The sequence below is a fragment of the Dipteris shenzhenensis genome, chromosome 27 (assembly GCF_047967505.1).
Source record: "Dipteris shenzhenensis isolate YYH24624 ecotype China chromosome 27, Dip_SZ_1.0, whole genome shotgun sequence".
NCBI lineage: Eukaryota > Viridiplantae > Streptophyta > Polypodiopsida > Gleicheniales > Dipteridaceae > Dipteris > Dipteris shenzhenensis.
The window spans coordinates 30,873,662-30,888,430 of NC_141622.1; positions in this window are offsets into that span (position 1 = coordinate 30,873,662).

A 14,769-nucleotide genomic window follows, 5' to 3' on the forward strand; every position below is an offset into this window, starting at 1 on the left:
AAAAAGAGTGAAAGAAAGAAAGAGTGGTGTGTGGGGGAAAAAAAGGGTAGTGATTAGAGTGCACTTGTGCGGTGCAGACATGATAGTGAGGTCAACATGCAATATTATGAACAAATGCAAAAATGGATTCTAATCACCTAGTGCTAATCGTGTGTGTGTGTGCGATGTGTTCGATAGGGACTAGTGGGTTGTGGGTGTGTCGGGTGAGATGCCTACCGTATTGACTCATCTAGACCTAGACTTGATGATTATGATGAATGCGGTCAAGGTGGGTGCCAATTGCGACATAGTGTGTAAGGAGCCATGTAGAGTATGTGTCCAACTTGTTTTTTACCTTGGATGCCAGGGGCACATTTGTGTCAGACTTTGTTGTTGCTGCGTGGTCCGTCTTCTTGGGAGAAGCGAGCTTTCATGAGTCTGCCCATGGGGTCGAGCCTTGCTTTCATGAGTAGGATGGTACCATTGGAGGGGGTACATTTGCCATTACCTTTGCATGTTCGTCCCAAGAGGGAGGTTCTTGTGTAACTCTTCATGGGGGGGAATTCGGTTCCTATGGAGTTCCTCGACTGGTTATGGCGATACTTGTGTTGAGTTGGACCACTCGTGGCACTAGTGCATATTTGGTACCTTCAAGTTGTTCTACTTCGTTTGGTTTGTCTCGGCAAGTTCTTGTGGTGCTGTATCTCAGGGAGATAGGTTCTTGTGGTGCTCCCTTTGATGCCTTTAGGGTTTGCACCATCGACTTTTGGACCCAAGCGACTTTCTTGCCTTGGCCGCCCAAGAGGGTGGGGTTGATCGAGTCATTGAGGGTATGTGGTGGTAGAAGAGGTGGGGGCACAGGCGCGGGTGAGTGGTGCAGCTTTCTTCTTGTAATGGATGGGTTTGGGGGAGGTTTTCTTGGAGCGATCGTAGCAATCATTGCTGCTTCACCATTCTCTGGGAGTCAATTCTGATCGAAGTGACATTGGGCACAAAGGATAGCATCTTGTACTTACAGCTCACAGATTGAGGGTGGTGGCATCAGTCGAGCGGGCAATGGCATTGGTTTACCACTGTGGTGAGCTTTCTTCTCCTTTCAAGCTGGGATCTTAATTGGGGTGCTAGTGGGGGCTAGGGCTTCTAGTTTGCCTTGCTGTGTAGCTTCATTATCATGGATTGGCGAGGTTGAAACTGAAGAGGGGGGGCTGGTCCACACAGCGGAACTACCACCGTTTGGCCACCGTTGGTGAGCAAAGTAGTTCGAGCATGCCAATCGATTTGACAATTGATGATGTAGCACCAAATTATTCCTACTATAATCTTTCTTTTGTTGCTTCTATAGGGAGAACATAAATTCGTATATCCACTACTTGGCTGACAACCATTAGACTTAGATTTACATAACCCAAAGTTTGTAGAAGTTGTCCATTTATAGCTCTTATTGAAGTGATAGTGAGGGTCAGAGGTACCTGTAGCTTTTCCCATACCTCTCTAGAGAGGAAGTTGTGGCTCGCTCCTAGATCCACAAGTGCTTTGATGTGCATGCACGGGGCCTATAGTTGAACAAGCAACCTGGATGGCTCTACTATTAGCTCCTCTATTAGTTGCACCTGTTCAATCATTGCCTTAAGCAGTGTCATTTGCCTATGCTGTTAGAGCTTAGCATTACGAATTCTAGCTTCCTCAATGGCCTGGCGTTTCATCCTAACCAGCTCTGCCTTGAGTTCTTTTTCTCTATGCACAGCTTGAAGGGTGGAGAGAGTGAGTGGTTCATAGTATCTTTTTAATTTGCTCCCATTAAGGTAGCCATCCATTTCTGTCCATCAAGCGTGGCTATTCGGCACGACCCCTATAGAGTGATCTCAATTACATGGTACAGACCCATAGCTCAGTACTTAAGCTTGCCTTTAGTGTTGCAGATGCTGTATAGGAGCATCAAATCTCCTTTTGCAAGGTCCTTATTCTTGAGGTTGCGGTCGAACCACTTTTTATGTCGGGCCTATTGAGATATCAAGCTCCACTCGTGATATGCTAGGGTGACCATTGTGCATTTATGTCACAGATTTGTTAGCTGCAGATGTGGTGGTTAGTACACCGCCCATGAATAATAGCTAGATGATAGCTATCTTTATGTACTCTAGTTAGTGGCTCAGTTAGTATGCCACCTTAGTTAGCTAAGTTTGGTTTGAGACCCACATATAGGGTTCACCTATTCCTTTTGTACTTAGAGAGAGTTCTTTTGGCTTTCACAACTAAGAAGAGGAAAACTATTTTCAGCCTCCACCTTTGTGTGTATTCCCCCATTGTGTATGTGAGAAAGCTGCAAGTGAGACTCCTTCCTTCTCTCCCACTCTCTTCACATGGTATCAGAGCTCGGTTCGTGGTAAGGAGCTCAAGAAAGCAAACCAAGTTCGCGGTGTCTTGGTAAGAGGATCAGTATTGCTTTCCTTTTTTGAGTTTGGGAGCAAATCTCTGTAGGTAGCATAGCCAGAAAGTGCAAGAGTGCACTGTCTCAGATTGGGACACCCTTCACGGTGTGGTGAGAGGGCAATATAATCTACAAGAAAAGGCAAAGCCCTCTATACATTATTTTTTTGATTCGAGGCCATTTTGGGGCCCGTTTTGGTGGTGAAAATTTTTCGCAAGCACTCAGAAAGGTGCCCTGTTTTTGCTGTGCGACCACTGTTCTCCAAATCGGTGAAAAGTTGCCGCAAAAATTGCATCGTATGCTTGTGCACAGAGATATTGGGAGTGACAGAATCATTCTTATTGCCTGTTAATGCAAAATCATCACTAGGAAGTGACTGTGTGGTCAAATACCACTTTTGTCAGTTTTGTAGATTTGCCCTTGTGAGGCAGAAGTTGTGTTTTTTGCAGTGACAGAATATTTTTGCAGTGTTCAGTAATGGCGTCTGATGCTCTTTCATAGATAGTCACTGAAAAGGTTGACAAGAACAACTTCCCAGCATGGAAGTTTAGAATGATGAATTTCCTTAAGGGAAAAGGCTATTGGGAGTTCATTACTGGAGCTCAACAAGAACCAGTTATTCCTAATAATCCCAATCAATAGGAGTTGCAAGCATTTAAAGGATGGCATGAGATAGCTAGGAAAGTTATGTACTAGGTGTCTATCAGTATTTCAAATTCTATGATTGTGCATATTCAGGATGCAAGCATGTCGAAGGAGGCATGGGATAGTTTGACAAAAATGTATAGCACAAATATGCAAGCCAAGAAAATGCAGCTCAAGCAGGAGTTGCATAATGTGCAGAGAGAAAATATGAGCATCAATGACTACCACATGAAGGTGAAGAAGATTGCAGATGCACTTTCTTCCATTGGGTCACCAGTGGAAGATGATGATTTAGTTTATGTGACCTTGAATGGTCTAGGAAAGGATTATGCACAATTTCGGACATCCATTGCCGTCCGTGAAAAATTTCTTGATTTTGAGGAGTTGATTGCTCTTCTAATTTTTGAAGAGTAGAGAAATGGTGGTGCATCTTCTTTAGGAGGAACTTCAAAAGAAACTGTCTTCTACTCAAATGCTGGAAGAGGTAGATGCAAAGGTAGAGCAGGCCGATCTGGAGGCCGTGGCAGAAATTAGAATATCCAACAAATTTAAGAAAACCAGTCCTATGGAGGAGGATGTGGTAACTTTAGAGGCAAGGGGAGCCAAAGAGGTCATGGTGGATGGCAGAGAGGCCAAAATGCAAATAGCAATGTTGAATGCTACTATTGTGGTAAAATGGGTCATATGGCTAAAGACTACTATAAAAAGTAGAATGACATCATGAATGGAAAATTGCAGCAAGGCAATTATGCATCCTCTAGTAGACAGGGTGATGACTGAAATGAGAATTTGTTTATGGTGCAGCACATGACCAATTCTGTGACAAGTGCATAGCAGTGCGGTGGTTGGGGACTTTTGTAAATGTTGACATGCTAGTGTAATGATTGATTTTCAAAAAGTAGCATTCACTACTTACTTTTATGGTGGTTGTCCTACCAATGAAATTGTGAGGAATGAGTATTCCTACATATAAACAACAATAGTCCTACCCATGATATAGAAGCAACAATCTTTTGAACACACACAATACCAAAAGTGCAAATTTTGATTAGTTAGATATGATTGCTTCTCTATCTTCCGACAAATTACATTGTAAATATATCAATAGTTAAATTATTTTTTAGAGAACATATCAAATTATAGCCTTCCCTGCTTCATTTATGGTTGATGTCTTGCCCATGAAAATTGTAATGCCCAAAACTTCAAGGAAATAGACTTGAGCAATTAGTTTTCCTATATACAAACAAACAATAGTGTCTTAAATATTGCATCCAAATCAATGGGAATATATACAAATCAATTCATTTTCCTCACATTTTTCATGTTCGAAATACAGGTATTGCTCATTCATTTATGCAAAATGACATGTCCGCGTGATTTTAATGATGAATACAAAGAAATCTATACATGTCCACGTGGTTTTAATGATGAATACAAAGAAATATATACATTTCCACGTGGTTTTAATGATAAATACAAAGAAATCTATACATGTGTAGAAGCAATAGTCTTAAGAATGTACACCCAATATCAAATATACAAAATTTGCTTGTATAGCTATGATTGCTTCCATATGTTCCCAAAATTACATTGTAGATATAGCATTCCAAAAATATTATTTTTCTCAAAGCATCTCCCAAAAAAACCTATATCATTCTCATACATATCCCAAATTATATATAAGGTAGGTGCAAAGTGAACTTATTCAGTCATGAAATTTATCACTCATTCCCAACAATAATAAAGGTAAAGTAAATGGCATGTTTACATGGAATATACATCTCTTTCTTTGCATATTGTGGCATGAAGTCCTTGCAGAAGCAGTGTGGAAACTCTAATATTGTCACCATGTATGTCAGACCATTTGTAATAGAACTTTCCATACACACATGGAAAAGATGCAGTATTATTCCCTTTTTGCATTCAAACACTGAACCTTCTAAATGTTCTCTTGAAAATCTTTATTCAACTTGGATCTTCACTTTGCTATTCTATTATCCCTTCAAGCAAACTAAACATGACATAAATGCTGGTGCATTCCTCTGCATGTGTGGTCCTTACAAATGAAAAATTTCATTGTCCTCAAGCATTAAACCATATAGATAGAGAAATCTTCCATGAATATTGTGAGGAACTTGTCAAAGTACTCATGGTAGGTTTCCACCAACTATATAAGGCCTCTACATTTGTGAACCTAAATGGCAATGCTTTACTTGAATGTGCATCCCATTTGGTGATGAAGGTCATATTTTATTAATATTCCTTATACACTATCCCAACAAGAAATTGACAAGCTCATATATTTGATGACATTGAATGGATTGATATTTCCTATGTAGTAGAAATTGTGAGTTAGTTTATGGTGAAGCTATGCATCCCACCAATAAAATGGAGAGAACCAAATTTTTAGATACCTTAGTGCAGCAAAAGACCATAGGCTCACATATTTGAAAGAGAACCCATACACAAAACCACAGCTTGTGAGATTCCATGATGTAAATTGTGCAGGTGGCCCTAACCATAAGCCTATTTCAAGATACACATTCATGCTAGATTCTCACTATGTCTAACAAGAAGTAGGACACTATGGCATTATCTACAAAAGAGTTTTAGTACATTTCTCTTGCTTGGTGTGCACGCAAAGCTATTCGGATTCAAAGGCTCTCAAAAGATCTTATTGAAATTGTAGATAGTGCTATAGTGATCTTTTACAAATTAGTGCTATAGTAGCTAAAGTTTCATTATCTTCGCAAAGAACTCAAAGAGCTTCCTTAGCTAACATTTCATATCACACTAGGTGGAAGGAGGAACTTCGTGGACAATTGATGATTTTCTTAGGACTAAGAAAAATCCTTATTCTCACAAAATCTTTAACTCATGAGAAGATTCAAGAATAAAAAAAGTTTCTATATCTATGTGATACAAAAACCATCCAATGATGTGGGGTATTGAGAAATGGATTAGTAGCTAAAGTTTCATTAGCTTCGCAAAGAACTCAAAGAGCTTCCTTAGCTAACATTTCATATCACACTAGGTGGAAGGAGGAACTTCGTAGACAATTGATGATTTTCTTAGGACTAAGAAAAATCCTTATTCTCACAAAATCTTTAACTCATGAGAAGATTCAAGAATAAAAAAAGTTTCTATATCTATGTGATACAAAAACCATCCAATGATGTGGGGTATTGAGAAATGGTGGTATGGTCATCCATGTACATATGGTAGGGCATATGAGTTTACATTTGTATAGCCAACAAGACGGTGTCCTTTTCTCCCTCTAAACTATAGATGTGTAGATGGTGTCGCTTTCTCCCTCTAAATTGTAGATGCAGAGTGTATGAGTTGTGTTTTCACTTCAACATAGTACCAAAGCATGTTTCAACATCATCTATGGGATTGCTTGAGACCACAAAGTAATTTATTTAATCTACACACTAAATGATCATATTCTTTCTCCCCATACTACACGTGTGTGTGTGTGTGTGTGTGTGTTTGTATGTGTGTGTGTTTTTCAACCTACATTTCCACTACTTTTTCTTACATATCTCAATCCAACATCTTTGACATATACTCCATGTCTTTGAATTTTTCATTTTATTAATTCATTACACAACTTCAAGTCTACCCTTTGTAGTAGCAAGAATTACACCCACTCTCCATGGAATTTACCCCCCCACATAACTAGATCAGAGAATCCTATAAATCACTATATTGGCATTGCATAAAATATATAAAATCTATAATACAATCAATAGAATATCATTCAAAAGGGGACTACAAGGTGTATCAATTCAAACTTTAGCAGACCTTTTTTCCAAAAATCTTGTACCATCAGCTCTGATGGAAGGTGGCAAAAAATATATTACTGTTCAGCCAAAAACCTGCATAATAATAGCAGTAACCAAGAATCATTGAGTTGCTTCAAAATTCCATGTTTATGGTATATTCATAACAAGGATAATCTATTTCCAAAATCCCAATATTAGCCAAAGTTGAAAACAAAACAACGGCTATTGTCATAGGATGATTATATGCATCTATCCATTTTGCCGGTAGTATATAGTGTGCCAGTGCCATCGTCAAAACTTTCATCAGTAAATCTGTTTGAGAAGTGTGCCGACTCACCTGCATCCATCCACAAAAGGGAAAGTTAGAACAATGACCTTATAATGTGGGACTGCAGGCCTCCATGCTAGCACACGGTTGTTATCCCTATCACCCAACTTGATTTACATCAATCTCATTATGGCACTTCAGCTTAAAGAATATTTAGTGTACATCAATAAGAATACTCAATAAGTGGCAATCAAAGACCTTTAGTAAATGGTCATCAAATTTTTGTATATTACAGTGAAAAATCTTTCTCCACTCCACATTATAAACTAAACATCATATTCAATAAAAAGGGTCCATATCACTTTACGAGATCTACAATTTTTTCTTTTCTTTACTCTACCATTTCCTATATTACATGAGTGTTATAGGGAGACCCTCACTAGTATCCCTTATCTACCCTTAGAGTGATAATCCATGAAATGCCATCTATTTTAGCAAAAATCTCAATCAGATATAGGGAGGTACTTCAGCAGTAACAAATAACAAATCCAATGCTTCTTTTATATAATACTATATCCATCCTTCTCTCTCGAGTTGGCTCATACTAGTATTATCATGTCCTATAGCAAGATTCTTGAGCATAAACTCGATTTTGATGTGCAAGATATTCCTTTCAAGCTCGTGGAGCTGTAGTGATCCAAGTGGATCTCCATGCCAATGTAGATTAGAATACACAAAACTGACCTACTCATTTCTATCTCGTGTTTCTTTTCCACCTCCTGGTGGTAAATTATTTACTTCGCTTCCCAATCCTGTCAGTCGTAAAGCAAGTGACAAGAGAGCTCCATGGTTTGTAAGCCCATCCTTGCTCTTTCTTTGTATATGTATGTAAGTTCCTATCAGCTCCGAGTTATCCCTACCCTAATAAACTCATTTGTGGTAGAGGTATTTTATAGGTTGTAACTCGTAACGGATCACTACTGTGCATTTTGGGGTCCTCGGCTCTTCTAATGTCTTCATGATATACGTGTTTCAATATGTGTGCTGGTCCCTCCTTGTAAATCAAGGAGCTCATTGGTCGTTGGCCAATATATCATTGCTCAATTTCCATGGTGTAGCAGAAGAAGGCCTTTTCGGAACCGATATCACGTTTTGAGATCCTAGACGGTGCAATGCTTATTACTTGAAAACAAAGAGCACCGTGCACTTCACAATTGGCTGGCAAAAATCGGTTTGGCCATTCTAGGCTCCTATTACGAAACCATTTCTTTTTGGTATATCGAGGCTAAGAAAAAATGCAGCAGTGGTATTCAAAATGTATGGCCTAAACGTGCCTTCAAAATGAACAACTACATACACGGTTGGTGTTACGGAGAAGGGTTGATCATTCAACAATGTATGCATGGGTCTCACCCCTCGTGGCATAATCCCTGCATAGATCAACCTTTGTCTGAGGGGGGAAAGGAACTCTGGATGTTGTAGTACTTGTGTATAACTGGCCCACTAGGTGGAGAAAGACGTATCAACGTCGCTTTTCTACTTTCCCATGGGAGCTCACTGATATTAGATCAGTATGTCAGTGCTCCTCTATCCAAGTCTGGCCAAAGGCTATTGAGCAAGCTTAAGACCATCCTCATGCCATATTCTATAAAGGAGGAATAGTCCTTCCTTTCCATATCCAAACTATGTTGTTCACTCTGGTGTTCCAGAGTGTCATCGTGCCCGCTTCTATCTACTACCAATCTATGGAGGATGTCCATCCATATTACTTCTATGCAAAACAACAAGAAATGCTCTATGCCCTCCCTACGTTAATCATATACTACATGGGAGTAGACAAGCTTCACCCCATCTCAGTAATATCATCCAGTTCATAATCCTAGTTTGCACACTAACCTGGGGGGTATCCATTATCCATCTCGTCATGAACTTGCTATAGTCTGCTCACGTCTCTCGGGGTTTGTCGTATCTATCCCCCTGATGCTGTTTAGTTCTTCTCAGTTCCTTCTCGTCTATCTTGTCTTCTCCCTCTCGTTCAGTGAGCTCGGGAGTTTCCTACTTAGTTCTAGAGTATTCCTTGGATGTCAGAAATCCAGTGGGAGTGGGAGACGTTCCCTCCTAGGAGCTCCCTCGGTAAGTGTGAGTATTCAATTGTGGCTGCGCCTATCCCTTAGTTTGTTCAGAGCGAATCCTCCCTTTAGATTTCCTACTTGCGCTTTGTTCAATGTTACTTGGGGCCCATTTAATTACCCATAAAACATCTCTACAACAGTAACGTGTGGTATTCAGTAGTCTGTGTGTAAATCTCCACTTAAGGACAATTCCACCTCGTCTTATCTTTTTGCTTGCTCCCTCATTCGATCCCTTGGGTACCAATGATACCCATGGTTCTTTGTAGGTTTCTCGTCTATAACCATGCAACACATGCAATTGTCCGACGACCAATCTAAGGTGAATTTCATATATATAATCAAAGTAGTACCTCTTATCTATAATGGTCCCAATAATATTATAGCGAGCATCTATATTCATTCTTAAAATTTTTATAAGTAACGATATAAAGTATTGTCAAATTTCCCTTTTCATGTATCCCTTATCTATGTCCAATAAATTTTTGCTACATAACTTCCCAATCCTCAGTATATACACATCCGATTTTCCTATCTCGCCTAGATATACCAAGGTCAAATGAAAAAATCTCCTTGCTATATAACTATCACTCATCTCCTAATCTGCTTATCCGAAATTGGGGTTTATAGGGGTATATGCTATATATGGGATTTTTCTCCCCATTCGAAAAATCAAATATCTCCCTTTTTACTTGAAAATATAAGGTCTTTTATTCTTTTCATTTTCAGTGTTCCATAGTCTTGGTCTACTCCATGTCTCAAGGTGGATCCATTCAGAATTTAGAGGTTACTTTAGTTCACTAGGATGATTAGAGGCACTGGTCCAATGTCCTCTCAATATCACTATGGTAAGGTAATTCCATATCTTGCATGTCATAGACCTCCGGTTACCTTTCATATAACTATGGTAAGGTAATTCCATATCTTGCATGTCATAGACCTCCGGTTACCATGATTCCCCTAGATATAACCCGGTAAGGAGCAAAAATGCTTTTTTCTTCTAGATGCAAGCCATCTCCCTTTCTCTTTCGTATCTATATATCACACCTTACAAATTCTACTTTCCTGCTTGTGTCATGATAATCATATCCATGTAGACTAGAGAATATGACATTACTCCTCCTACATTGTCATGTATTAGTGCACTGATATTGAAAAAAGCCTCCTAAAAAATTGAGGTATCATTAAACCACTCCTCCAATGGGAGGATGTGTGTGTGTGTGTGTGTGTGTGTGTGTGTGTGTGTGTGTGCGCGCGCACGCGCGCGTGTGCATGTGTGTGACCCACCTACTGCATTCCCGCAGGTCTAATATACAATCCAAGTGAGGGTAGTAGACTGCCCATCACTATGGATTGGGTCGGACCACTGCCCATAAGAGATATAAGTTCATAGGGATATATATACAACTTATTCATTCCTATGAGATGTGGATTATGGAGGTGTATTTACCCAACCATTTCCTCATTCTTTGAAGGTCCAAGTCGCATCCAGGGAACTCCTGCTGTAAGAATCTTCTTACAAGTCTTCTACTTTTATCCCTCTTGAACCCATTCCTTTCAAAGTTCCCGATTAATTTCTTAATCTATCCAAATGCATTGAAATCCTCTTTCTCAGGATATAGTATGGGCATTACCTAAGACAAGATTACCTTCTCAGAGAATGATAAGGGTTGGTTACTATCAGTCCAGATGAACTTACATATCGGATATTCTAGGGACTCAGTTTTATCATATTTGTTCATCACTGCTATTCCATTGCTTTTGTTGGCAATCGTAATGGACATGCTCAAAAAATTGGTTCTCATTCCTCTAGCAAAGGGATACTCTCATAACATTTTTCAACCCATAATTACTATCCAAAGGGATACTCTCATAACATTTGCCTATGTTCGCCGAATAGATCCTCTGTGGTAAGTTCAATTTCACCTCATATATGGAGCTTACTATCCAAAATGCACTCACATTAATGTTGGTTTCCAGTTTGACTCGTTCTTGGAGATCCCTGGATGATTTCATTATGGGCTCCAAGCATACTTGTAATGCGAAAGTAATTAATGATGCCAATTCCGAGAATATACAGAGGTGTGCATTAGTAATCGATCTAAAAGTGTTTTTGTGAGCTTTGAAAGTAGCCATTATGTATGGCAGAGTATAAGATTCTAGAGTAATGTTCAAATTAAAGTTTTGAATATCTTTGACCAATCGGTCTAAGATGTCTGGGTTATCCATTCTCGCGAAGTCTTTGCTGGATACCCTTAATACTGCTTGGTCATAAATGAACTTCTTACAAATATATGTTGGAGTCGAAGCTAACTTATCTGTAGAGGTAACAAGTAGGGATGTTGCTAATCTCTCACTTCCTTCATTATAGATGATGTCTTTAAGGGGTCCCAACTTCCACAATGTTTAGTTTCTTCTTCTCTCTGCCGCTAGTCGTTCCAAATAGTTAGTGCAAAATGATCCAAATTCCCTCTCCATTGGGTTTAATAGTCCCCACAACTTAGAACTTAGTTCAATCATTTGTCTTCTTAGCTCTTTTATTTGCTAGTAAATGTTTTAATGAGCTAAGTACTTCATTGCACTTCTTCTTATGGCATTCAAAAGGTTTTCTTGCCTTATCTCAAACTATTTTGGAGTAACTTCTTTTCACATGAGCCTAAACTAAGATCTAAGCTGTTTAACATCTCTTGGCTCACATAGGCCACTAACACCATCACAAATGGTTCTTGTGATTGAAAGCTTTTAGCATTTCCTCTACCAAAAGGAACCTTCAGAACACTTCTCCATTACTCAAGTGGTTCTTCCAATTGAAAGCTTCTCCTTAGAGTCCCCTCTACTAAAACAAACCTTCACAACACTTCTTGAACGTGCAAGCAATAAACTGGATATCTCTCTACCCCACGTACAAGAAACCCACTTATGAGATTTCTCTATCACATAGTCCAAAAACATTGAGCTCTAGAATGTGTTTGCACAATTTGAATTCTCCTCACATAATCTTTTGTCTCCCCCACAACAAGACAAAGGGAGGATACATGAGAAAATTTCATTGTATGATGCTTTCTTTGGGAAATTAACTACTACATTGTTAAAAATCATTGACCTTGTTCTACTCCAATGGGATTCCTCCCATTTCATCATAGCCTTTTGGCCTTTTTTTCCTTTTTGAGCAAAGAAAATATTTATATTAACTTCAGTAAAAGATACTACATTTTAGTTCAAGATAGAAGGGAAGATCTCAACAAAACCAGAGTACTTTTGTGAATACAAGAGAGAGTAACATACTAAATAGTTACATATCATCCATATCCTCCAAGTCAAAAAAGCATACTAGTTCAATGGAAACATAAGAGGGTAACAAACTATATTGCTAGTTTTAGAAGAGTCTACTAGTAAAATGTCTTTCCAACTCATGGGCTCCCCAATTTGAAATCTACACAAGTGAGTAGATCCTACCCAACTAAACTCATTTAAATAATTGAGAGAGGACCTTTGTCTCCATTGAATGTTACCTCTAGCATTGACAACTCTTCCCACTTCTTCAATATCATTAAAGCAAGTGGGAACTGGGAGTAAGTGAGTAGATCCTACCCAACTAAACTCATTTAATAATTGAGAGAGGACCTCCGTCTCCATTGAATGTTACCTCAAGCATTGACAACTCTTCCCACCTTTTCAATATCATTAAAGGAGTGGAAATTGGGAGTAAAAGAGTAGATCCTAGCCAACTAAGCTCATTCAATAATTGAGAGAGTACCTCCCTTTCCATTGAATGTTACTCGAGCAAAGGTTAAGTCTGCCCATGACAAGATTCTATAGATTATTTGATAGGATAAACTCTCTCCTTATTTTGTACCAGCTCTTCCACGTGGAATCCTCCTTCAACCAAAGTTCACCCCAACATTGTAATCCTTTTTTGTGCAACAAGATGCTTTTGAAAAGTCACTATTGTAACTACAATCAAGCAGGTGAGGGCATCCAATTTTTTAACTCCTCATTAAGATCAATTTAATGATGCCCCCATTGATGTAATATGGCAGTTGATTTTGGGCTATAATTTCCTACCAGGGCAAGAGAAGATAGGCCCCAATGTCTTCCTAGAAAACTTTGAAAAACTCTAGGGGAAGGCCAATCTCTCTTGGAATTTTCCCATCTTTCATATAGTCAACAACCTCTTTAAGGTCTTTTAGAGTAAGAGGTCTCGCAAAGTGGATTTCTCAAAATTTTGTAAAGCCCTTTTTCTAACCTATTGACACAAGGCTCTTGCACTTATAATTTCCTCAATTTTCTACAGCAGTAGAGAGAAGTACTTGATAATGCTAAAAGATCAAATTGAGATTTTTCTCTGATGACATAACCTTTGAGAGATCTCCTTTAATCAAAAAAGGAATCTCCTCATTGGCTTTTTTCTTGTGTATCAATTTTAAATTCACCTCAATGGTCTGCCAATTTCGTGTGTCTGTGAAGTATACTTTGGACTCATTCAATCTTATATATAATCCTGCACCCTAAGGTCTCTTCTAAGTTCCTGCACCCCAAGGTCTCTTTTGTCTCTTCTTAGTTCTTCTTCAGCCCCTAAGACCCCTTACCTATCCAACCCTTCCAAACTCTTTATTTCTTGTTTAATTTTGTCCATTCTTCTAGCTCTTATGACCCTATCTTGCTTTTTCTAAGCAAATCTGAGAAATTTCCACTACCTCAACCCAAGCAACATAACAAAAACTATGCTCACAAAAATCAAGATTCCACACCCCCTTGGCATGGTCGTGGCCTCTTACTTCAGCTAAAATAACTTAGGGTCAACTTTAAACCAAGAGGGTATCTCTTATTCTTGCCACAATCAAAACTTGTTGTGATCCAGTAATGTGAGGAGTAGAGAAGGTTTGAGAAGAGTGACTGGTTCATAAGGTCAACTTTAAACCAAGAGGGTGATCTCTTACCCTTGCCACAATCAAAACTTCTTGTGATCCAGTAATGTGAGAGAAGAGAAGGTTTGAGAAGAGTGACTAGTTGTTCCTGAGAAATGTAGCATCTATTCTAGCTTGGCCTCCCCTCTATTTCCCCAACTTGTCTGTTGCATGAAGTGAAAATGTCCTCCTTGCTAGAATCAACCAACTATAAAGCATCCTTGAGATTACCCCATATTTGCAATTCTACCCCCTTGATTGAACCTTTTTTAATCCAAGTATCCTTCTGACTATCTACCATATTAGAGTCAACCAGTAAGATAATGTTCCCCCAAAAGCATTGAGAGAACCCCGAGTTGCTTTGCTAGATCAAGAGCTTGTGGGTGCATACAAGGAAACCATAGAATAGTGGATACACTTAATTTTGCACCGAAGGGCAACCCACCTCTCTTCTAAGTCACAACAATGACTAATAATGCTACCTTTGAAGTGAGAAACAATTTCAATGGATGTCCCTCCACTTGTCTATAGTTTTCAACCTATATTACAAGGTTTGTTTAGTAATTTTCACATCTTGCAAAGCTAAAAAGTAGGGGATAGACCTTGAGGGGTCAATCAATCCACA